The sequence below is a fragment of the Coptis chinensis genome, chromosome 3, assembly GCF_015680905.1.
Source record: "Coptis chinensis isolate HL-2020 chromosome 3, ASM1568090v1, whole genome shotgun sequence".
Lineage (NCBI taxonomy): Eukaryota > Viridiplantae > Streptophyta > Magnoliopsida > Ranunculales > Ranunculaceae > Coptis > Coptis chinensis.
This window is the reverse complement of record NC_141458.1, coordinates 97,033,897-97,058,190: the sequence shown is the minus strand read 5'-3', so window position 1 is coordinate 97,058,190 and position 24,294 is coordinate 97,033,897. Positions and strand designations below refer to the sequence as shown.

Below are 24,294 nucleotides of genomic sequence, written 5' to 3'. Positions count from 1 at the left end.
TTCGAAAGGACACACCATTTCGGCATATAGCACTGTTTCGAACCAGTGCCTATTTCGAAAGGTTGCACCTTTTCGGCATGATGCACTGTTTCAAACCAGTGCACATTTTTCGAAGGTCGCACCTTTTCGCATAATGCAATCTGTTTCAAACAAATGCATCATTTTGAAAAGGTTTTTCTCACATTACGTACTGTTTCAAGAAAAAACCCATTTCATCTTAAGTGGGGTAACTTGGGAGACAAACTACTCATTCATATTTAAATGGATTTGAGCAAATCATTTTTCTAACAATACTCATGTTCATGAATATATTTAAGACCTTTAAGAATCATCGGAGTAAAATATTTGACCTCTGCTTCAGGTAACCCAAGGCCAAAATCACTATAACGCTCTCTAATTCGATCTCCTAAGGTACCTAAGGACGCATATTCGAGAAACACATTGAAGTAGGCGTGCCCATTCTCGACGTTATCATCATCACTATAGTGGCCAATTATGTAAGGGCAACCTTGAAGCTCCATTAGTATGTCGCTCTCCTTCATAAAAAGATACGCCTCGGCATCTGTGAATCGACTTCACCGCCATAACAGGTGGGAAACCGCTTATTTTCTTGGTTGGATTTGTGTATGCCAAGTGCACTGTGCTCGAAACTACCATGGCCAAGCATCTTTCCCCTCCTCCAGTATTGATTTTCTTCAAACATTATACCCATCTTCTTCTTCTCTATAGCAAAACTGCGTTAGGTGTTTTTTGCCAACTTATTTCAAGTGTGTTTTCAGTTGTAAGCACACAACGAAATTGGAAAGTCTTATAACGAAGGGGAAACACGTGAGGAATAAATATCTGATTCGAATTAGGAAACATAGAAGAGTGAGATATACGTACCTCATTCCACATGATCCTAACGAGATCAGGAGACAACATTTGAAATAGTACCGTTTCCTAGACACGTCAGGGTTAGTTTCTATTTTCATGAAGAATGGGTTGTTTATGGAAATAGTGGTTGCAAGTTGCAGCACTCGGAAGCTTCGAATATGTCAAGTTTTAATGGACTCGGTTTATAATTTCGGACCAGAAGAATTTGATGAAATTTCGATATATACGTGAAATTTTACACATTTCGGTTAAATTTTTACACAATTGCGTTAAAAATTCCATAGACTTCATGCTATTTGTAAAACAAGAAATTGGAAATCAATTTAGTTTGAATAAAAACCACAACGTGTAAATCATTATACCAGATAACCAGTAGGGAAATAGGTTTCAAAATTTACTTTGGAAGTTATTAGTTATTAGACGTTCCTTTGGATTGTTTAATGCCTAGTATTTTCCGTTGATAGTTCATTCACCTTACTCTTCATGCTACACTATCACTTTGAGTAGCGAAATATATAAATAGTTTGAATTCAGAAATATGGATTTTGATGATCAGATTAGTGCAACAACAAGTTAATATACCATTATTCGAAAGAAAAACATTGCAGTTATAAACCCTATTCTCCTATGATTAAATATGCATTCTAAATTTCATCTAATTAAGTGCGTAGGAAGTAGGAACGAAAGAATTGAAATCTTCAAATACTGCTTGTCCTGAGTTTTTGACTAGTAATAAAGTAAAATGAGTCAAAACAGATCATATCTCGGAATCTCAAATATGATCCGACTTGCCTTACAACTATCATATCAGAGGTTTATCCTACTTCTAGTTATAAATACTAGCAAAAATGCACTCGCAATGCGCCTGCAAAGTGAACTAATATTTAAATATATAGAAAAACAGATTGTCTGCAATAAATTTGTTGTTGCAGAGAGAGATATGGAAAAACAAATAAAAGAAGCGAAAAAGTATGAGAAAGTGGTATGTGGAACAACAGATCACAGCTAACAATTCAATTATACACTATCATTTAATGGAAGTTATTAAACTTTCAGTTATAAGTATAATTTGCTGTAAACTTAAATGCTACAATAGAAACAATGTTTCTGTTTAGTGTTTACAACTTTATATATAAGACTGATTGTGCTTTATTTAGGGGCAGAACCAGGATGTAATATCGGGGGATAGTTTGAAGTTCACTTCTATGATTTTTTTTTTCTTAAGAGAACCAATCAAATCAAACAATTCCATCCACTCCTTGTGTCAAACGAAACTCAAATGTCTATTTGAGATCATAATTAACTAACATTGTAAACAAAAGAGTCGTCATTTTCATTATAATACTCAAAATGGACAAAAGAGTGAGTGTCGTCACTACAAACCTAGACAACTATAACAAAAACATTTAAACAAAGTACAAAGTATCGCACTAGCAAAATTTCGCCTTGCGTGGCTTCTTAATAAATTCATCTACTATCCCATCCAAATAGACTTCTTCAGCAAACTCTCGTTCAATATACACAGTCATACAATTGGCAAGAAACACATCCCCCATCTTGTTATGAAGCCGTGTTTTGACGATTTTCATTGCTGAAAATACTCGTTCTGTAGTTGTTGTGGAAACAGGAAGTGTCAAGATAAGACGAATCAATCTATCAATAAAAAAAATAGTGTTTTGACTTTTTTGTTTCAACTAATCCTTGACATAACTCAGAGATTGTAGACATTTTCTAAAAAAGAGCATGATTAACCACATCAATCTTGTAATGTTGCAGTTGGCTTCTCAAAATATATATCTCCTGCTTAGTAAAGTCTTCACAATAAAAACAATCGGCGAGCTTGCAAATATCATCAATATCGAAGGACTTAAAAGAACCACTTGGATCCAAAGCTGAGCTAAGAGAAAGAATGTCGCACCCCGAATTTCGACAGAATTCGGAAAAATAATATTTGTTCCCGACTTTTCGATTTTCGAGGTGTGACGCACTCTCAACTTCCAAAAAACCCATAAACAGTTTAAATATGCGGATAATTAAAAACCAATAAAAATTTCAATTAAACAAAAGTCCTCTTCATTACAAAAATTTACAAATAAGATTAGGTTACAAATCTCTTTTCAATAACTCTTTATTTAAAATTACAAATGAAAATACAAATAACATTGTCTCAACTGAAAATCTATATCACCTCAAAGGAAAACAAGCCTATCTTGAAATGCGATGCTAATGCAAACCACAAGCCACAACCAACCTTCTTCAACACTAAACCTGTCAAGACTTATCAACTATGTTCGTTTAATGAACACACCCGATAAGCAAACATGCAAATCGGGTCAGCATTATAAAAATGCTGGTGTGTGTAGCTTTAAAATACAACATATATTTATACATATACATACACAATCCATAAGGCAGTTAGTTCCTCCACCGAGGCGCCTTAACTTTCAACAACTAATACAACATTCTTAACTACAATAAGTAAGGCAAGTAGTTCCTCAACTGAGGCGCCTTAACTTCCCACTAACCACACAACAAACCATACGCATAATAAAAATGCATTTAGTTCCTCCACGAGGCGCCTTAGGTTCTAACTAAACTAATAACCAGCCAAGCATATTCTATACTTACCGCATTTCATGCTCAATTACAGAGTGGGTCGTCTCTGCCCAAGTAATTAGTTTGACCCACACTTCTGCAAAACCATATACAATCATCTATCTAAAGATACATCATTAACCAACACATTACCATAATTATATTAATTAAGGCTTTCTTTGCGTGTCCCTAAAATCACGTCGTATCTATGTCTTACCTAGTTTCCCTGGCTACCACAATCGCTTCCCAACGCCGAACATGTACATCCACATGCCTCCCCTTACATAATGAACCACTCCGTGCGTAACTACCATGAGCGGGATGTCGCACACCAGGTAACCCTCACACGAAAGTCATTATGTAAGTACTGCCATTATTCGGCATAAAATATCGCGCATCTCGTTCTAATGTAGCAAACGGAATAATCAAGCCACCATTCGGCTACGCCAGAAGGGCCATTCAGCTTCACTGAACCGCCAGAAGGGCCAATCACATTACTTACGCCAGAAGGGCCATTCAGATTCACTGAAATGCCCGAAGGGCCAATCATATCACATACGCCCATCACAAAGGCAAATCACATGAGTTGTGGTAGCTAGGTTTTAGGATTTTTGTTACGTAATTTATTCAAGTGTCAGACATATATATCTCAGAATAATTCTTATTCTATCCCATGCCAATATACTTAATTGTACTGAAGCTCAACATTTCTCGTTATAATACAATCCACATTATCACGTGCCAATACTATTCATTGCACGATATCCAATTATCTCTATATCAAATCTCGAAACTTATTATTTCACGTGCCAATTATATATTGCACTACACCATATAGAATATCTCAAGCCTTCATACATACTACAATTCATTTAAGTAGTAACTCATAATAGTACTCAATCATATAATGTATTCGTTCCATATATTTATGTGAACTCAAGTCACCCTCAAAGCCTAATACTAAAGTCCATGAATCTAAGTCTTATAAGAATTCCCCTCTTGTTACGTGCCAGTATTATATTCTTTACACACTACTCACGTCAAATCTTAATTAGATAATGACAAACAAAGTTATACAATTTCGACAATATTTTATTACTACATTTGTCCATATTCTTAAATATGTGAAAATCTAAAAAAGTCAAAGGTCAATGGTCAATGGTCAAAGTCAAAGTCAAAGTCAACACATCATAGTCAAAGTCAAACTGTCGTTTCCATGTTCAACAGGTTCCGGGTCATAGCCATGGTTCATGGCTAAGGTCAAAGGTGCATGGCTCCTGGGCTCATGACTAAGGAAATGGTTCGGACCCAACTAGCCAAGCCCAAACCCAAACCTTATAACCCAAAAGTCTAAATGTTGAAAGACCCATTTGGATCTCTATTAAGTCTTATGGACTGTCCCCAAGTAATATTAGAAATTGGCCCGAAAACTTTAAACTGAATTGGCCCAAAACTAAAACAAAACCGGGCCCAAACAAAACAAATGAAACTGGCCCATAGAACTTAAAACTAAAACTGGTCCAAAACTTAATTAAACTGGTTCGGCCCAACAACTAATATCAAAACCGGCCCAAAACTAAAATAGATTATTGGGCCCCAAACAAAACCAAACTAAGGTCCGGCCCCAGCACAACTAATAGAGTTTTGGCCCAACCAAAACTTAACCATTTCGGCCCAAGTAACAAAAACCAAAAGGCTTTGGCCCAAAGCCCAAGCCCAGCCGGTCATCTTCTCCACCAGTTACCACCACCACTAGCTCGCCACCAATTCCGATCGCCCACCCATTTTAATCCCCCTAACAACCCCTACAACTTTAACAAAACCAAAAACCCCAAATCATTCAATTCATATACTTCCTCAAAACTAGATCTAGATTTCGCGCCGCCATTAATGGCTTCTACAGCCTCCGATAGCCCCATCCGATAGCCCTCACACACCCTACATTATCCCACTTCAACCCATTATCAAACAACCAACAAAATCAACCAAAAATAGTTCGAATCATTTTACAGAGGATGTTTGGGCGAGCCGCCATTAACGCGTTTTGGGAACTTCCAATGGCACTTCCGCCAACCCCCAACCACCACCAAACGGTTGGGTTTCGATCCCCCTCACAACCAAACCTTTAGAGTGTAATCAACACCCAAACAAAACCTCCAGGCTCACAACTGTCGACGCCATTAACGTCTCCTTCCACCTTCACACCACCCACTCGATCAACCAACAGCCAACATCAATCCTTTACTCCCCCGACATCAACCAACAGCCCAAAACAACAACAATATAAACATACCACAGGTTCAAATCATATACCGAACGATATACAGTACGATTCCTTTCTTTATTGGGCTTTCGCCGCCATTAACGACCCATAAAGCTTCGACAGTTAAATCCCAATTTTCGATATTTAACGAAGTTTAATAATACGACAGGCACGACGTAGAATAAAACAAGATAATAAGTAGTATCAATAGGCAGAAATCTTAGACAGTATACACCGATACACGAAAACTATAAATTCGGTGAAATAGCAAAAATAGCTACTCACCTGTATTAAAACTCGACAAATCCCTCATCGTCCGAATCGTCGCGCTCCAACGCTCGAGCAAACAAGCCGCCTCCATTTTTTTATTATTTCATTATCTCCGAACCCTATTCTCCAGAACAATACGAATATATACTTGGGTTTGAAACCCAAGCCCAACACAGACTCGGGCCCAGAAACCAGGCCCACATATCCCAAATCCAATTCAACGAATTTTATATAAATAATTAAATTAATTAATAAATAGATAATTACGTATTTTAAATACGGGCGTTACAAAGAAGCTCTATTGCTTCATCGGGAAATCTATTCTTTAACTCCAGTAACTGGTAATCTATTACAGTATTAAAAATATCGAAGTAGTAATGATGCTCAACTGTAATGTAATCTCTCTGCTGACAAGAACGACCTGTACCCGCCATGTAACGAGCACCCATATCAAGCATAACAATGTCATATCTTTTGCAAAATGAAATCACATCTCTAAGAAAAGTGTCCCAACTTGATTCTCTTAGTTCTTGAAGAAGTGTTTTTGTACTCGAGACTAAACTTATAACATTTAAGATGTCTTGAGACTTTTCTTGCAAAGCTTGACACAATAAATTAGTGATTCCCATTACCTTGTGTAATAAATGACAGAGAAAGACAAATTCAAAATTTCTCATTGCAATTAAAACACCTTTAGCTTCCCCACGCATATAGTTACTTGATCCATTCTCCATGACACTTTCAAGACTGTAAAAGTTTCACCAAACAACTCTATCAAGCTACCAACTGATTCAAAATGAGAGCCCCATCGAGTATCTCCAGCTCATTGCAAGGTGGACACTTGATTAGCTCCTCTTCCACTAATGATTTCACCACTAGCTACCAACTTATCAATCTCAATTTGTCGAGCCTCCTATAACTCAGCTTTACACTTTGGCGAAACATGAAGATTAACTATAGAAGCCAACTTTGAGAAAAATAACCAAACATCCGACACATCTTTAGAAGCCGCAACTAAGGCAAGTTGTAGACGATGTGCAAAGCAATGCACATAGTATGCATATGGACACTCCTTAAGAAACAATGCTTGCAATCCATTCCATTGACCACGCATATTGCTAGCACCATCATACCCCTGACCTCTCAGATTTGTCACAAGCAAATTGTGACGAGCAAGGACATTGGATATAGCTTCTTTCAAAGTCAATGCACAAGTGTTTTTCATGCCGACAATGCCTAAAAACTGCTCTCTAACAAAACCACCACTATCAACGAATCTTATGACAATCACCATTTGTTCTTTGTTTGAACTATCATGTGCTTCATTGACAAGGATACAAAATTTTGTATCACCAACTTCTTCACGAATCCTCTTTCTCACTTTTTCAGCATATATATTCAAAAGTTCCTTTTGAATTTTAGGTGAGGTATATTTGGCATTTCTTCGAGCCCCACCTATTAATTCCGCAACTTTTTCATTCAACATCTCCGCAAACTTCAACACTTCCTTGAAATTCTCACTATTCTTTGATTCAGTTGACTCGTCATGACCTCTAAAAGAAATCCCTCGTAGCACAAGCAATTTAATACATTGAACAATAGCTTTGACTAGGAAACGATTATTAGCAAGCCCTTCTTGACATTGTGTTTTAAACATATTATCAATGTGTCGAGAATAATTCATAAAATTCTCACAAGACAAGGTGGCCGACCTATGTGGTGAACATGGACCTCGTTCATGTTGCAAGAAAGCACACTTCTTTCCATCATTAACCTTCTTCCAGTTTGTAAAACCTTCAATAGAAAATTCTGGATGTTTCGGCGGATTTGTTTCAAAAATGAAACAAGAAAAACAATAAGCTTTATCCTTCTTTATTGAGTACTCTAACCAAGGAAATTGTGAGAACCAATTATACTTGAACCGATGACCTTGCTTTCCAAACTTAGTGCTTGGATATTGTTTTTCCTATAGACGAGATTGTGTAGGCCCCTTGGAGAGATAATATATTCTAACCACTTCTTATTGATCAATCGGGTATTCGTAAATTGGAACATGTAAACCCAGATCTTGTTCAAATGAAGAAGTCACATCAACTTCTTGAAGCACAACATTTTGGACTTGAGGGGAATGCTCAACTTCGTTGATCACAACCGGTTGGACTTGAAGAGAAGGTTCACTTTCTTCTATCACAACCCTTTGGACTTTGGAAGGATGTTGCTCATTGCCATCAACTCTTGAAGTATCAAGATTAGGCATATGAGTTTCATCACTTTCCGATGTAGCAACTTTACGCTTAAAAAATGATAATAGAGTTTTTGTTTTCTTTGGCGCTTGGTGTTGCGACATGGTAACCTAAAATAATATACCATTATTAATAAATTGGTTCTATACATTAATACATACACTTCAAAGAAAAGGGATTGACTTACATAAAATCATTTGTTTTTTTCAATTTATTCTTCGAGTTCAAATTCTAATGTAATAAACAAACACGAAATCATACAAGCATAAATAAATAGATGCTTGGTGTAGACGTGTAGTAGACAGTAGTGCTATGATGTTGTAAAGTTATCCACAACCCCACAAAACAATTTTTTTTCTATTCAACAAAGTCATAAGAATATAAATTTAACCCCTACAAAATAATAAAACTCATAATTGAACTAACCTCTAAGCTCTTTCGACAATTCCACAATTCGACAATCAAGTGATCAACAATTTCATATAAAGTGCCGACTGCAGTAATTGATCAAGGAAACAAATGTGAGAATAGAACAAAGGATCATAATACATAGTTCATACAATACCATAGTCTGCATAAAGGACTGGGGACGTAGGGAGTGTAAAGCATGAAAATTAAGTAATTAACTACCTTTGTGTCACAAAATCAACTTGTTCAACTCAAAGTAAATTGGGGATTCATCATTCATGGAGCATTCTCTATTGTTTATTTAAGGAGTTCAAAAGTTAAAAGTATGAAGTTTTATCAATTTGCTCACAATCTCACATAGTCGCACGAGGCAACTAAAGTAATAAATTCAATACATAAATAATTCAAAGAAGGAAATAAGAAATAATAAATTAATCAATAATTAAGTCATCAATCATTACTGACTTACCATTTCAATGTTTCATTCAGCGTTCACGTATATGAGAGAGAGGGAAGAAAGCGACTAAGCGAGCTAGGGTTGAGGGTTTTGAAAAGTCTATTTTTGTTTGGGGTTTCTGGTTTCCTTGAGTCAAACTTTCACTTTTGACTTAATTTAATATATTAGTATATATACTTTTTATTTAGGAAATTTGGGGGTAGCCCTCTGTTGGTCCGCCCCTGGCTTTATTAAATCACAAACAAAAATTATCATTACTGAGTATGAATATTCAATAACTTGCTGATTGTGCCGAGACCTCAGCCCATCAGTCTTCCACTGTAATTTAAGTACCATATTTTCATGTAATTCATTGGTATTATATTGAGTAGTAATCCTTGTTCAACCCATGAATGAATGTCTTGCAAAGGAGGTCATCAATGTATGAAAATGGGTTTGCATTCAGAGATAAGCTTTTAGCAATTAATGATGTACTCACTTAAATGGAGGAATTTGTAGATGTCCAAGACTGGATGTTGTCTGCCTTGGTTCTTGGCCGAGCATCATGGTTAGTGGGTGGATCAAGAGAAAAACATGAACATAAACCACCCTAGCTGTCTATAATCCTCTGAATTGGGTCCACTATAACTGAAACAACTCTTTGATTCAAAGCATTATAACTCTGCAAATGAAGTTGACTTAAATTAAATGAAAAGTTTTCAACACATAATAAGAACGAAGAAACCTATCAAAGAAAACAATGAAGAATTAGCATATCCACTAGCATGCTATAAGATCATGAATCCTTCCAAAGAAGCAAAGAAATGAAATAAGAAACCAATAATATTCTCTTCATGTATCCCATTCCAATGAAGTCCATTGAAAAAAATATGATGTGGTACACTAAAATGTTCGATGTGATAAAATGACACTAAGAGGTTGTATTAACATAAATAACATGATACAAAATAGTATAATAAACGATTTCAATGAAGTGAGCTTTTCATCAAAATCAATATAAACATATTTTGCTAGTTGTTTAGTCGTGGATTCCACAAACTCCCAACAACTTCCAAACACACAAACCTAGGGAATATGTTAAGTATTTGAATATTTTATAACAAAAAAACCCAAACGTAACAAACAATAGCCATTATGAAGATCGATTCCAAAAGCAATGCATAACTTGCATGCCATTTTCATCAACTTCACGTGGCATTCCCATCCTCGTAATATTTTGAGCACTCTCTTTGTTGGTTCCAAATATTACAGCCATCATATTGAATCCATTGTTTGGATCTTGTTCTTAGTTTCCTTTGTTTCAATTAAGCAAAGTAAATCTATCAAAGGGAACTATTACATGACTTTGTTAGTGTATCCTGACACTATACTCTACTTTCGTTTAAATACAACATAGTAGATCTACTTTATGGTTATCTACGTTGTACATCTTCATTCCTGCATAGTCCGGTTCCAGTAAGACATCATTTAAATCATACATCATTTCACTCATACTTAGAAATAAAATCCAAATTAAATATTGTGAAATGAACCAATTGTAGAAATGCATGTAAACCAACCAAGGGTGAGATCAGGAGTCGAGCGTTAATGAATGAGATAAAGGATCAGATTAAGATCCCTACTATTGTTTAGCAAATATTGTTGGAGTTATCCCTCACATGAGGAAGATTGGCAAAACAGTAATCGCTCGCTAGGTGTGAAAGGTGAGAAGCCTTGAAGCCTTCGAGTTAACTTTGCCTAAAAGCACATTACGCCCTTGCCTGAAAAAAGAAGATAGTTTTTTTTTCTATCTTTTTCGCAAAACAAGTTACTAGAATGTGGTTAAGAAGGAGGCGCGCACGCGCCATCCTATGCCTATTCCAGAGCACGCCCGCGCCCTTGCTTATACAAACCGAGTTTTGATTTTTCTACAGTTAACCGAAATTTTGCAGACGCGCTGAAATTTCAGATTACTATAAAAGCCAAAGTTAGGTTTTTAGTATAGAAAGTCTTGAAAAGAAACTCACTTTTGAAAGCAACCAAAATTGAGAGAAAACCCTTGCAAAGAGAAACAACTTATAAGGAGAGAAAAAGAGATCTAGTAAGTTGGAGAGACTTGAGATGAGTGATTGTAATATTTTTTTCCCACACTTATAAAATGATTTGCTCTTGTGGAAGTAGGCATCATTAGTCAAATCACATTATATCTTGTGTCTCATTGTGGTAAGTTACTTTACATTGATATTGCTTGTTTATGATAGTTAATTCCATAGCTTAGGTTGTGGTTATTGGTTGTAATGAAAGATTAGTTTTTTTTATTAGAGTAGTAGATTGTCCAAGTGCAAGCTATTTTAGTGGGGATCGATTGGTATCATTTTCCCCAATAAGTGGTATCAGAGCCGTGGTTAGATTAATCACAAAGATTGTTATCCAAACTTTGCTCGGAAGGTGTTTGATAAAATTCCTAAGAGGAGATTTGTGTTGAAATAGTTTGTTGAGATGGATCATTCTATAAACACTCGCATGACTAGTTTAAATAGAGGTAACTATACTATTTGGAAAGTCAAGATGGAAGACTTGCTTTATTGCAAGGACTTGGCACAACCCATTGAGAATGGAGGAGTAAAACTAGATGCAATAGCCATGGCTGAGTGGAGCAAGCTTGATAGAAAAACTATTGGGTACATTCAATAGTAGATTGACGATAATGTCTTCCATCATGTATCCCAAGAGACTACCGCTTTTGGCTTGTGGAAGAAACTCGAAGACCTTTATGAGAGGAAGTCTGCGGGCAACAAAGTGTTACTCATTAGGAAGTTTGCTAACTCGAAGTACAAAGAAGGTTCTTCAATGTCTGAGTATCTTAATGACATACAAAATACCATCAATCAACTGCATTTGATGAAGATTCATATGGGTGACGAAGTTAAGACTTTGTTACTATTAAACTCTCTACCTGACAGTTAGGAGACTTTGGCAATTTCTCTTGGCAGAGCCGCTATGGATGGAATCATTTAAATGGAAATGGTTACCGGGGCATTGTTAAATGATGATGGTTTCTAGCCTAATTTCTGCTGGAAAGTTAGATGATGATGGTTTCTAGAGCTCGTTTGGAAATGGGGTATGAAAACTAAGCAAAGGTTCCTTTGTGGTAGCCAAATGAAAGAAGAGTTGCTTGTTTTACAAGACACAAGCTAGTTTGTGTAAAGCAGAGTTAAATGCGGTACAAGAAAAAGCTTCCACCGAACTATGGCATAAATGATTGTGTCATATAGGAGAGAAAGGCATAGAAGTTCTTGCTAAGTAAAAGACCTTACCAAATATCAAATGTACGCATTTAAATAGATGCACTCATTGTTTGGTTTGAAAACAACACAGGGTGTCTTTCCAAAGATTCTTTTCTCACCAAAAGGAGAATGTCCTTGAGCTAGTACACATAGATTTATCTGGCCCTATGAAAGTGAAGTCCCAAGGGGGAGCTTTGTACTTTTTGAGTTTCATTGATGATGCGTCAAGAAAGATATGGGCATATAGTCTAAAGACCAAAAATGAAGTTCTCAGTATATTCAAGACTTTCTATAGCATGGTGGAAAGAGTGATAGAAAAGCTTTTGAAGTGTCTTCGTTCAGATAATGGGGGAGAGTACATTGGGCCGATTGAAGAGTATTCCAAGTGTCATGGGATTCGTCATGAGCAGATAGTTCCCAAGACACCGCATCAAAATGGTATAGGTGAGAGGATGAACCGTACTATTGTAGAGAGGATGAGATGCATGTTCTCTCACTCTAAGTTACCAAGGAGTTACTGGGTAAAAGCAATGCACACAGTCGTACATGTGATCAACCTATCGCCTTCGAAGCCTCTAAATAGTGATTATCCATAGAGAGTATGGTCAGACAGAGATGTTGATTATGGATACTTGAGGGTATTTGGGTGTAGAGCATTTGTTTATATTCTCAAAGATGAGAGAACAAAGCTTGATGACAAAGCCAAGCAGTGCATTTTTCTTGGTTATGGGGATTATAAGTTTGGTTACAAACTTTATGATCCGATCAACAAGAAGGTAATCCTAAGTTAAGATGTTGTATTTTTGGAAGACCAAACAATAGTAGACTTTGAGAATAGTGAGAAGCTAGAAGCTTTCATTGATGATCTTGTTGACTTAGAACTAAAAGTTCCTACTATGGAACGTGTAGGTCGAAGGCATTGAGAATGCAGATAACCATGGGTTTGAGGCTCATGATGAGAATCCTAGTGCTCATGATGGGATTGAACCTATTGAGATAGACGATGCAGATGAAATGCATGAACCACCGCCTAAGCAAGTAAAAGTACATCCTCCTGAGCCATAAAAAGATGAGGTGAGGAGGTCTGAGAGAGAAAGACAAACTTCAACCAGGTATCCACTACATACTTATGTTTTACTATCTGGTGGTGGAGATACACTATCAAAAGGCTCTTGAAGGTACAGACAATGACAAGTAGTTGAAGGCCATGCAAGATGATATGGGTTCTTTGCATAAGAATCACACTTATGACTTATTTGAGAAACTGAAAGGAAGAAAAGTTATAAAAAATAAGTGGATCTTCAAAGTCAAGTATGAGGAGAATAATCCACATCCAAGGCACAAAGCTCACCTTGTTGTGAAGGGATTCGATCAAAGGAAAGGTATTGACTTTGATGAAATTTTCCCTCCTGTAGTTAAGATGACTTCTATCAGGGTAGTATTGGGATTGGCCGCAAGTATGAACCTAGAGGTTGAGCAACTAGATGTTGATAGCCCGTAAAAACTCAACTAGATTACTTTAACTTTATTCTTACGGTATCAATTATTTATTTTCTACTCTCACATGTATATTCATGCAATATATAGAGTACGGAATCGTTCCACTCCTAAACTACCAAGACATAATAGAATCCAATTAATCAAACACAAGAAAACAATGGTGATAGTAATGTTTATAGAGGGAATTTATACTATGAAACTAAATATATAAATTTAACTTATACTAATTTAACTAAACAATTGAATATGACTTGGATAAAATATGGGGAAGAAATTAGGGGGATTTGATTTTACTTAAATAAATTCCTAATATGCTAGTGTAGATTATTGCAATCATAACCAATTAAGATTAATTGTGATCCCTAATTATACATATCAATCTCTACCAACTAATAATTAGCATGTGAGAAAGTTCAACCTATTCTCATGGCGAATCAACTAACCTACTAGAGTGAACTCTTAAATATAATAATTCTAACTAACACATCAAGTCTTCATCAAACCCCTCTAATGGAGGTTTAGCTAGAATTCATTAGACTATCATTAACATAAAAACAGTAAAAACAAGTCATTATTGAATAACTAATTAAACTTTCTTAATCTAAATTAACAATAGTCTAAGATTCAAACATGGATTACAATTGAAATTTAAACTAATTTAGAACTAAGATTATGAATACTAATTATCAATTTAAAACAACTAAATCTATGAATGCAATATTGAATTCGAAATTAAAGATTGAAATATAACTAAATATTTTATTCTAAGATTCAAAACTTGTTCTAACAACAAATAAAATTAACAACTAAACTAGATTAATCTATCAAAACTAATTTAATGAATTAAAACTAATTCTATATTACCAAACTAAATTTTTATGAACTAGAACTAGGGTTAGATCTAGATAGCTTAAGAGCTAAGTTTTTGTCTCTTGATATAGAAGAGTTAGATCTCCAAATTCATGCATGCGCAGAGGAGCCATGTTTTGGGCCAAAAAATCGAGCCCAAAACCCAATTTGTTGAATCCAAGACTTTCCATTCTGGCCGTGTTACTATAGTGCAAGTTTTCACCAACTTATACTACTCTGATCGAGTCAAGGTCTGGACCATTTTTAAAGAGCTTTCTGAGCCGGTCATTTTGATATAAAATGAGCCCAAATCCGAGGTCTGAGTCCAAAGATATGGCCTTTTGAAGTTTTGTTGACTTTTCTTCAGCTTTCTAATCCGGTTTGACTTTCACTTAACAGCTTTGACTTGGGCTTTTTAAGGGCTTTTTCTCTATGAAACTTGGGCTTTCTTCATAGAAATTTCATAGCAACCTTTAGCTCCTTTTAGCGCCTAATTAGTAACAAATTTATATTTATTCAACTCCAAATCCTGAAATACTCAAAAGCATATAATTAGTCATAAACCTATATTATTAATCACATAATTGGTTTAACAACAATATTGTTAAGGGGTTAAAACTACAGTTTTGGGCTCTTATCAGATGTCAAGATAGCTTTTCTTCATGAAGATCTTGAGGAAGATGTCTACATGGACCAGCCATAGGGATTTGAGGTCAAAGGCAAGGAACATTTGGTATGCAAACTAAAAAAGAGTTTGTATGGGTTGAAGCAGACACTGAGATAGTGGTACATAAAGTTTAAGTCCTTTATGGTGTAGCATGGCTACACGAAGTCTGCTTCCGATCACTGTGTGTTTGTTCAAAAGTTTTCAGATAGGGATTTTATAGTGCTCTTGTTATATGTGGATGATATGTTGATAGTTGGCCAAAACATCAACAAGATATCTAAGTTGAAGAAAGACTAGAGTAAGTCATTTGAGATGAAGGATTCGGGTAAAACAAAGTAGATACTTGGTATGCGGATCACTCGTTATAGAAAGAGTGGGAAGTTGTGGCTTTCTCAAGAAAGCTATATTGAGAAGGTGTTGAAGATATTCAACATGGACCAAGCGAAGCCAGTTAGTTGTCTACTTGGTGGCCAATTCCGCATGACCAAAAGTATGTGTCCAAAGGGTGATCATGAGCAGAAAGAAATGCAAAAGATTCCGTATACATCCACAGTGGGCAGCTTGATGTATGAAATAGTGTGTACAAAACTGGATATTGCTTTCGTCATTAGTGTTGTAAGCCAATTTCTGTCAAATCTGGGTAAAGAGCATTGGGAAGGTGTTAAATGGATATTGAGATATCTCAAGGGCACTTCCAAAATATGTTTGTGCTATAGTGGGAGTAAGACCTTACTTGAAGGCTACACAGATGCAGACATGGCAGGTGATGTTTACTCGATAAAGTCCACTTCTAGTTATATGTTTATTTTTGCATGGGGAGCAGTTTCTTGGTAATCTAAGGTGCAAAAGTATGTTGCCCTCTCCATTACAGAAGCTGAGTATATTCTAGCCATTGAGTGTTTCAAAGAGATGTTATAGATGAAGAGGTTCTTCAATGAACTAGGGCTAAAGCAGAAACAGTTTGTGGTTCTGTATGACAGTCAGAGCGCCATCTATTTGAGCAAGAATCCGAGTTTTCATTCTAGATCCAAGCACATACATGTACGTTATCATGGGATTATAAAATTTCTCAAAGAGAAACAATTGTGCATTGAGAAGATCTATACCGACAAGAACGGGTCGGATATGATGACCAAAGTTTTGTCGAAAGGCAAGTTTGATGTTTGATGTGCTACTGCTGGAATGGTAGCACACTCCTCCTGTTGATTTGGGAATGCATGGAGGTATCCCCCCTCATGGCTCAAGAGGGGGAGATTGTTGGAGTTATCCCTCACATGAGGAAGATTGGCAAAACATGTATTATTCGTGTGAAGAGGTGAGAGCGCGCGCGCATTCGAGTTGGCCTTGCCCAAGGTGCGCACATGTCCTTGCCTGAAAAAAGAAGATAGTTTTTTTTTTCTATCTTTTTTGTGAAACAAGTTACTAGAATGTGGTTAAGAAGGAGGCGTGCACGCACCTTCCTATGCCTATTCCAGAGCGCGCTTGCGCTTTTGCCTATACAAATCGAGTTATGATTTTTCTACAGTGAACCGAAATTTCGCAAACGCGCCTAAATTTCAAATTACTATAAAAATCAAAGTTAGGTTTTTAGTAAAGAAAGTCTTTGGGAGAAACCCAATTTTGAGAGCAGCCAAAATTGAGAGAAAACCCTTGCAAAGAGAAAAAACTTGTAAGGAGAGAAAGAGAGATCTAGTAAGTTGGAGAGACTTGAGAGGAGTGATTGTAATCTCCCTTCCCACACTTATAAAAGGATTTGCTCTTGTGGAAGTATGCATCATTAGCTGAACCACGTTATATTTTGTGTCTCATTGTGGTAAGTTACTTTACATTGCTATTGCTTGTTTGTGATAGTTAATTTCATAGCCTAGGTTGTGGTTATTGGTTGTAGTGAAAAATTAGTTTCTTTTTATTATAGTAGTAAATTGTCCAAGTGCAAGCTATCTTAGTGGTGATTGATTGGTATCGTTTTCCCCAATGAATATGATTTTGCAGAAAATGTGTTTATTCGAAAAAATCACTATGTTTAATCGAAATATAATTGTGATAAAAATTCACAAATACAAAGTTTTAATCTGAAACCGAAAGGCATACTGTTAAATTGGTTGTCTTTGTTCGTCTCTTTGTTGAATTGTCAATTGCGTTTGTTTTGCACGCCTTCTTGCTTTTTTTAATTTATTTTTTCAGTGTCCAATTGGAGTCTTCGAACTATTTATCTTTCACGGGTTCGTTCTCATTCTCCTATTTCATCGTTAATTTCTATGTGTAGTTGGTTTCTTATTTGATGACCTTGTTCCACAAAGCACTCCATTCTGTAACAATTTCAATCTTTTCTAAGTTCAAATAAAAACAAATATTGTTATATATGACTCATAATCCTTTGTAAGAACAAAACAGTGTTTACCCATGTATATGTATAGGAAAGATGAAAAACAAATTAACTGAAGTAGCAAACTAATTAAATGTTTGAAATAGTGAGAATTAAATTCAAAGATTTATTTATATATAGTGAGCACAAGCAATGAAATAGATAAAGAAGAAGAGAGAATTGATCGTACCTATAAAAAAATTGACCCAAACGGTGCTTTGAGAGTTTCGTTTCTGACATTGAAATCAGCAAAACGAAAATGAAACTTGTAAAGAGAGTAGATTCCCGTAATATAGCTTTCGATGATTGTGCTGTGGTAGCAATATAAAAGAAGAAAATAAAATCTCTTAAATTGCGAACCTTGCAGTGGAATCAGCAGTTGGTTTCCCATAAGTATTAGATATCTCTAATGAAGAGGCGAAACTGAAGATAGAAGAGAGTGGTTGAGCGTGAAAAAATAATAACGAAAGTGTGGAGTAAATAAGAGGAGTACCGTTTGAGGAGATGGTGAAAGGGTGTTGGTCTCTTCGAGGGTTGGGCATTTTCAGTCGATATTTGGCCCTTCTGGGGAATAAGTTTGTCACATTAGTGAATAACTTTTTAACCAAACTTGTTGAACAAAAATCGGTTATTTTGGGGAGTTCGTTTTCTTATTAGAATAGATGAGTATATAGATCTGGATGCACAGTCCTTGTTTATATAGGGGTGAGATAGATCACAGTCAGTTTCCAAAACAGATAGAAAACCAGTTGGGAATAGAAATTCGAAACTTGCTGCTGGAAGTAAAAAAACAAGTTTAGGCAATTGGCCAAGCCACTACCCACTAACCAGACACACACACAGTAAGCCCAAGCCCAAGCCCAAACCCGACCCGTCTTAGCTCGGTGCGGGTGGGCGCACACGTGTGCGGCTTTGTGTGAGTCCTCCCTCCTAACACAAAAGCCTTTGTACCCTAAGGACATGCCCTTATGGTAGAGGAAGTCCTCATATATTTAGTAAGTTAGTGGTGGATAACCAATGTGGGACTATCTTCAAAGCACTAAAGTGGAGAGAACCCACAAAGTTCTCCTCCTCCACTTTGCTCACATATAAGTAGATTGAAATATAACAAAGAGATTCCAACAATCCCCCACTATTTCAAAATACTTATACTCCCCCACTATTTTGGAATAGGATATTACAAAAGAAAAAGGTTTACGAAATGCCAGAGAGAAACGAAAACGCAATGCTTGAGATACTGGTGCCTTACGGGCTTAAACTAGTCATAGGGTAATTTGTCTTATCTCACGTGAAAGTGGTAGATATAAAATCTTTGAGCCAACATTCCCTTGTAGTAAAATAGATCGATGACATGCACCCACACTGCTTTTTCATTATATGCCAGTTCTGCGGTGTTGCGCTTTTTGGCCCGGCACTACCTGTGTTTCATGAATGCTCTAGGATACATGCATAAATATCCATAAGAACTGACCCTGTTCTACATTCATATAGGTGGATTTCCATCAAGTGTACATTGTAGTTAAAATACACTTTCTTATAATAAAATGGACTATGGATTCCAATAAGAGTAAAATAACTCATTCTTACTCATTGCATTTCTAGTTATACAATGTATACAAAATTACTATCTTGTCATAGGGTGGGATGTCTCAAAATAAAAGACGGTTGTATATCAGAGCGACTAGGTGACTTGTTTTTCCCTTTGAACTTACTTCATGGGATTACCAATCAAATAAGTAGGGCTGTCGTCAATGTCGTCGCCCTATATCTTAGGCAAAAGTTTCATCCCCCTCAACATTTCAACCACTTGCCTCCTACTAAGTGGTTTTGTCAGAGGATCAACCAAATTTAACTCTGACCTCACATAATCTAGAGCCACAACTCCAGATTATTCCAGTAGCTGCTTTATAGACTTGTGTCTCAGACGTATATGTCTACTTTTCCTATTGTATAGTTTGCTATTTGCCTTTGCTATTACGGCCTGACAGTCACAATACATAGGTACAGCTGGAGGCAGTTTTGTACAAATAGGAAGATATGCCAAGAGGTTTCTAAGCCACTCAGCCTTAGCACATGCTTTATCTAAAACAATAAGCTCGGACTCCATGGTTGAACGAGTTATCAAGGTCTGCTTAGAAGATTTATAAGTGACTGCACCTCCACTAATGGTGAAAATATAACCACTAGTGGACTTGACATTATGATAATCAGATATCCAGTTTGCATCATAATAACCTTCTATCACAGGTGGAGTTTGTCTAAAACGTATGTTGTAATTCATTGTTCCTCTCAAGTACTTGACTAGTCTCTCTAAAGCACTCTAATGTTCCTTGCTAGGACAATGAGTGTATCTGCTTAACCTGCTAACTACATAAATAATGTTAGGTCTAGTGCAATTCATCAAGTACATGAGACTACCAATAATTTGGGCATATTTAGACTGAGAGACACAATGTTGATTATTTTTCTTAAGTTTGTTATTTGCCTCATAAGGTGTCGACACAGGTTTACTATCATAATAGTTAAACTTTTTCAAAAACTTCTCAACATAATGCTCTTGTGAAAGCGTATAGCCATCACTGTTTCTGACAACTTTGATTCCTAGAATCACATCACCTTATCCCAAATCCTTCATTTCAAATTAGGAGGATAAGAACATCTTGGTGTTTGTCACAACATCAAGGCTAGGACTCATGATTAACATGTCATCCACATATAGATAGATAATCACATATGTATTCACATAAAAAGATTTAAAGTAAATACATTTATCAACATCATTAATGTGATATCCATTGGATATCATTACACTGTCAAATTTTTCATGTCATTATTTTGGCGCTTGTTTCAACCCTTATAAAGACTTAACCAATTTGCATACCTTATACTCATTCCCTAGTACTATAGTACCCTCAGGCTGCATCATATATATTTTTTCATCAGGATCACTATTTAAAAATAAATATTACATCCATTTGATGAATAAATAAATTGTGTATAGCAACTAGAACCATATCATTAGAACTCTTATAGAAGAAATTTTAGTTACAGGAGCATAAGTATCAAAATAGTCAATGTCTTTTTTTGGGGAGAATCCCTTGACTACTAGTCTAGCCTTGTATTTATCAATAGAACCATCTATTTTCAGTTTCTTTTTGAAGATCCACTTGTAAAGTATAGGTTTTGCTCCAGGAGGGAGATCAACTATCTCCCATGTGTGATTAGATATAATTGAATCTAGTTATGAGTTTATAGCATCTTTCCAGAAAGGTGCATATCTAGAACTGATTTTCTCATTATATGTTACAGGATCATCATCAACGAGAAACGTGTAAAAGTCATCACCAAAATTGGTGGATTTTCTATCTCTTTGACTCTTTTGAATTTTATGTTCATAAACTTTAGGATTTGTTGATTGTTGTTCACTAGGAGCAACCAACCTCTCAATGCCAATTTTCAAAGGAAACACATTCTCAAAGAAATTAGCATTTTTAATTTCTATAATAGTGTTAGCATGGACAAGGTTATTATCAGATTTTACTACTAAAAATATATATGCAACACTATTATGAACATAACCAATGAACACACAATCAACAATTCTAGGTCCCAATTTTCTCTTTTTAGGTTCGTTCTCTAGAACCTTTGAAAGAGACCCCCACATTTTGAAGTATTTCAGATTAGGTACATGACCGTTCCATAATTCATATGGTGTCTTATTTCCTATTTTCTTGTTAGGTATCCTATTCTGTATATGGCAAGAAGATAGGATTGCTTCCCCACACAAGTTCAAGGAAGCTCCAGAACTTGCAAGCATAGCATTCATCATCTCTTTTAGTGTTTTGTTTTTCCGTTCTACTACTCCATTAGACTCAAGAGAGTATGGTGGAGTTGTATCATGAATAATGTCATTCTTGTCATAATAGTCCTAGAAGGGGTTGGACTCATATTCTCCACCCTTGTCAGACCGAAGTCTTTTAATCTTACAGTTAAGCTGGTTTTCAACTTTAGTTTTATACTTGAGAAACATCTCACCTGCCTCATACTTGTTTCTGAGTAAATATACCATGGTGCACCTAGAGAAGTCATCTATGAATATAATATAATAAAACTTCCCTCCTCTAGACATGGTAGTTCTAAATTCACCTAAATCCGTATGAATAAGGATAAGTAATTCAGTTTTATCTCTAGAAATAGTTCTGCAAGGTTTCTTTGTGGCTTTAGTCTCAGCACATGCATATTTCACATTTATTAGTAGAAAAATAAAAAATATCAGACAATAAACCACATGCTTTCATCCTTTTCATATATTGAGCATTCACATGTCCTAATCTACCATGCCATATATTAAAAGAGTTAAGCAAATATAGTAAGCAGGGGAAAATTTATTCTCATTCATAATAATCTTGTCACATACAATCAACATGAAAAAACCAATGTTATTACAATAACCTTTCCCAACAAAACTCTCATTCTTATTAAGAACGAACTTATCACTTTCAAAAGTCACCTTGACACCAGCTTTTCCCAGTAATGACACAGAAATCAGTATAGACTTTACTAAGTGAAAATATTACTAAGTGAAAGGGTTTTCCCTAAAGTTAACTTCAGAAGAATCTTGCATGTTCTCTTAACAGGAACAAACCTTGAGTCACCCATATAGACTTTTTCATCTTTCACTAGTATGTAATCTGAGAAGGCTTCAACATCACCACAGATGTGGTAGGTGGCACCAGAATCTAGTACCCAATTCTTCTTCCAAGTGGCCATGAAAACCTGTGACACTACAATAATGATTATATCATCTCCCTCAACTAAATTAGCATTGGGAGGATCATCTGTGTCCTTCTTGTGTTGTACTGAAAAGCTCTATGTCCTATTATTGTTGTACTTTTGCTTTTAAAAGTTTTTGTTATACTTGCTGGGATTACCTTCAACTATATTGGCTTTGGAATTGAATTCCTTAGACAATACATCATCCAGAGTCTTGTTCTTTTCCTTTATATGAATGTGAATGATCACATCTTCAAAAGTCATTTGTTTGCATTTATGCTTCATACTATTTTTATAGTGCTTCCAAGACTCGGGGAGTTTTTCAATTAAACATCCAGCAATAAAGGTCTCGGGTAAATCAATACCCTTAGTTTTCAAATCATTAACTAGCACATGAAAATCATGGATTTGAGACGTTACATCTCTATCCTATCTCATCTGGAACTTTATAAAATTCCCTACAACATATTTTTGAGTACCAGCATATTCAATTATGTATTTATTTTGTTCAAATTATCCCATATATCATGTGCATTCTTAGATGAACAATAAATATAAAAAATCTCATTAGACAGGGTACTCAAAATTGCATGACAACATACCTTATTCCCTTTGAGCCAAGCAGCATGATTTCTTTTGAAATCAATAAAACCCTCCATGGGTGTTGTATCAGTGAGATACTTTGCATAGTTGAGTACATCTAGGGCAGAGAACATCCTTTCTTTCCAACACTTGAAGTGAGAACCGCTGAAGGATTCAATTTTTGACACATCAGGTAGGTTGTGAGTAGATAGTATAGGTACAACATCGCTCATATTAGAAGTAATCACCATGACTCCAGAATTTGTTTCCTTGTTCGGCGTGTTTGGTGGTGTAAACATATCGAGATTCTTTCCTTAAGATTGTTATAACCGGAATAAGAAAACAATAAAGAGTCGAGGACAGCAAGAATAGTAAACAACCAAGGCATGTGTGACACTATCCTTAAGGAAAGATTTTGCCCTTTCCAATGGTGCAGAAAGGCAACAGTGGCGTCTTCTCCTCATAGGATACAATGGTTACAGCAGTCTAACTTGCACTAGAACATGCTACTATTTAGAACGGCGATATAACTCTATCTGTCGGTTTCGGTTTCCAAAACATAATAGGAAGCCAACTGGAAGCAAAATCAAGTTTAGGCAATTGGCTAAGTCACCACCCACAGTAAGCCCAAGCCCAAGCCAATGCCCTTATGGTAGAGGAAGTTCTCATATACTTACTAAGTTAGTGTTGGATAACTAATGTGGGACTATCTTCAAACCACTAAAGTGGAGAGAACTCACAAAGTTCTCCTCCTCGACTTTGCTGACACATAAGTAGATTAAAATATAACAAAGCAATTCCAACAGTTATGCCATCGTTCTTGATCCTAAAGTTCCCTAGCTAGATGCTCTTGAAATGCCAAAGCCACCAATTCATTACAGGGTAACCACACAGATTGAATCATATATTTCTTCAAAATAGACTGTGAAAAACTATGAAATGCAGGAAGAGACGCTGCATATATAGAAATGCATATCCGCAAGAATGAGTTAGTTTGAGAATTCCCAGATACTTGAATATGTGTAAAACTATACACAGAGAGATGTTGTGAGATCACAAAACCTTTCAACAACATTCACTCTATCTCCATTTTCCTATGAAGGAATGAATTTGTTAAACTGTCTTCTATACTCGTGCACATGTTGATAGCAGACACAGTCCCCATTTGTCTGTGAGTTGA

At 36.0% G+C, this 24,294-nt stretch overlaps 1 pseudogene; it reads right to left on the bottom strand.

Annotated features, from left to right (window-relative positions):
* Positions 1 to 2,165: 2,165 nt before the first annotated feature.
* On the bottom strand, positions 2,166 to 7,118 carry LOC147511924 (uncharacterized; annotated as a pseudogene).
* Positions 7,119 to 24,294: the final 17,176 nt, after the last annotated feature.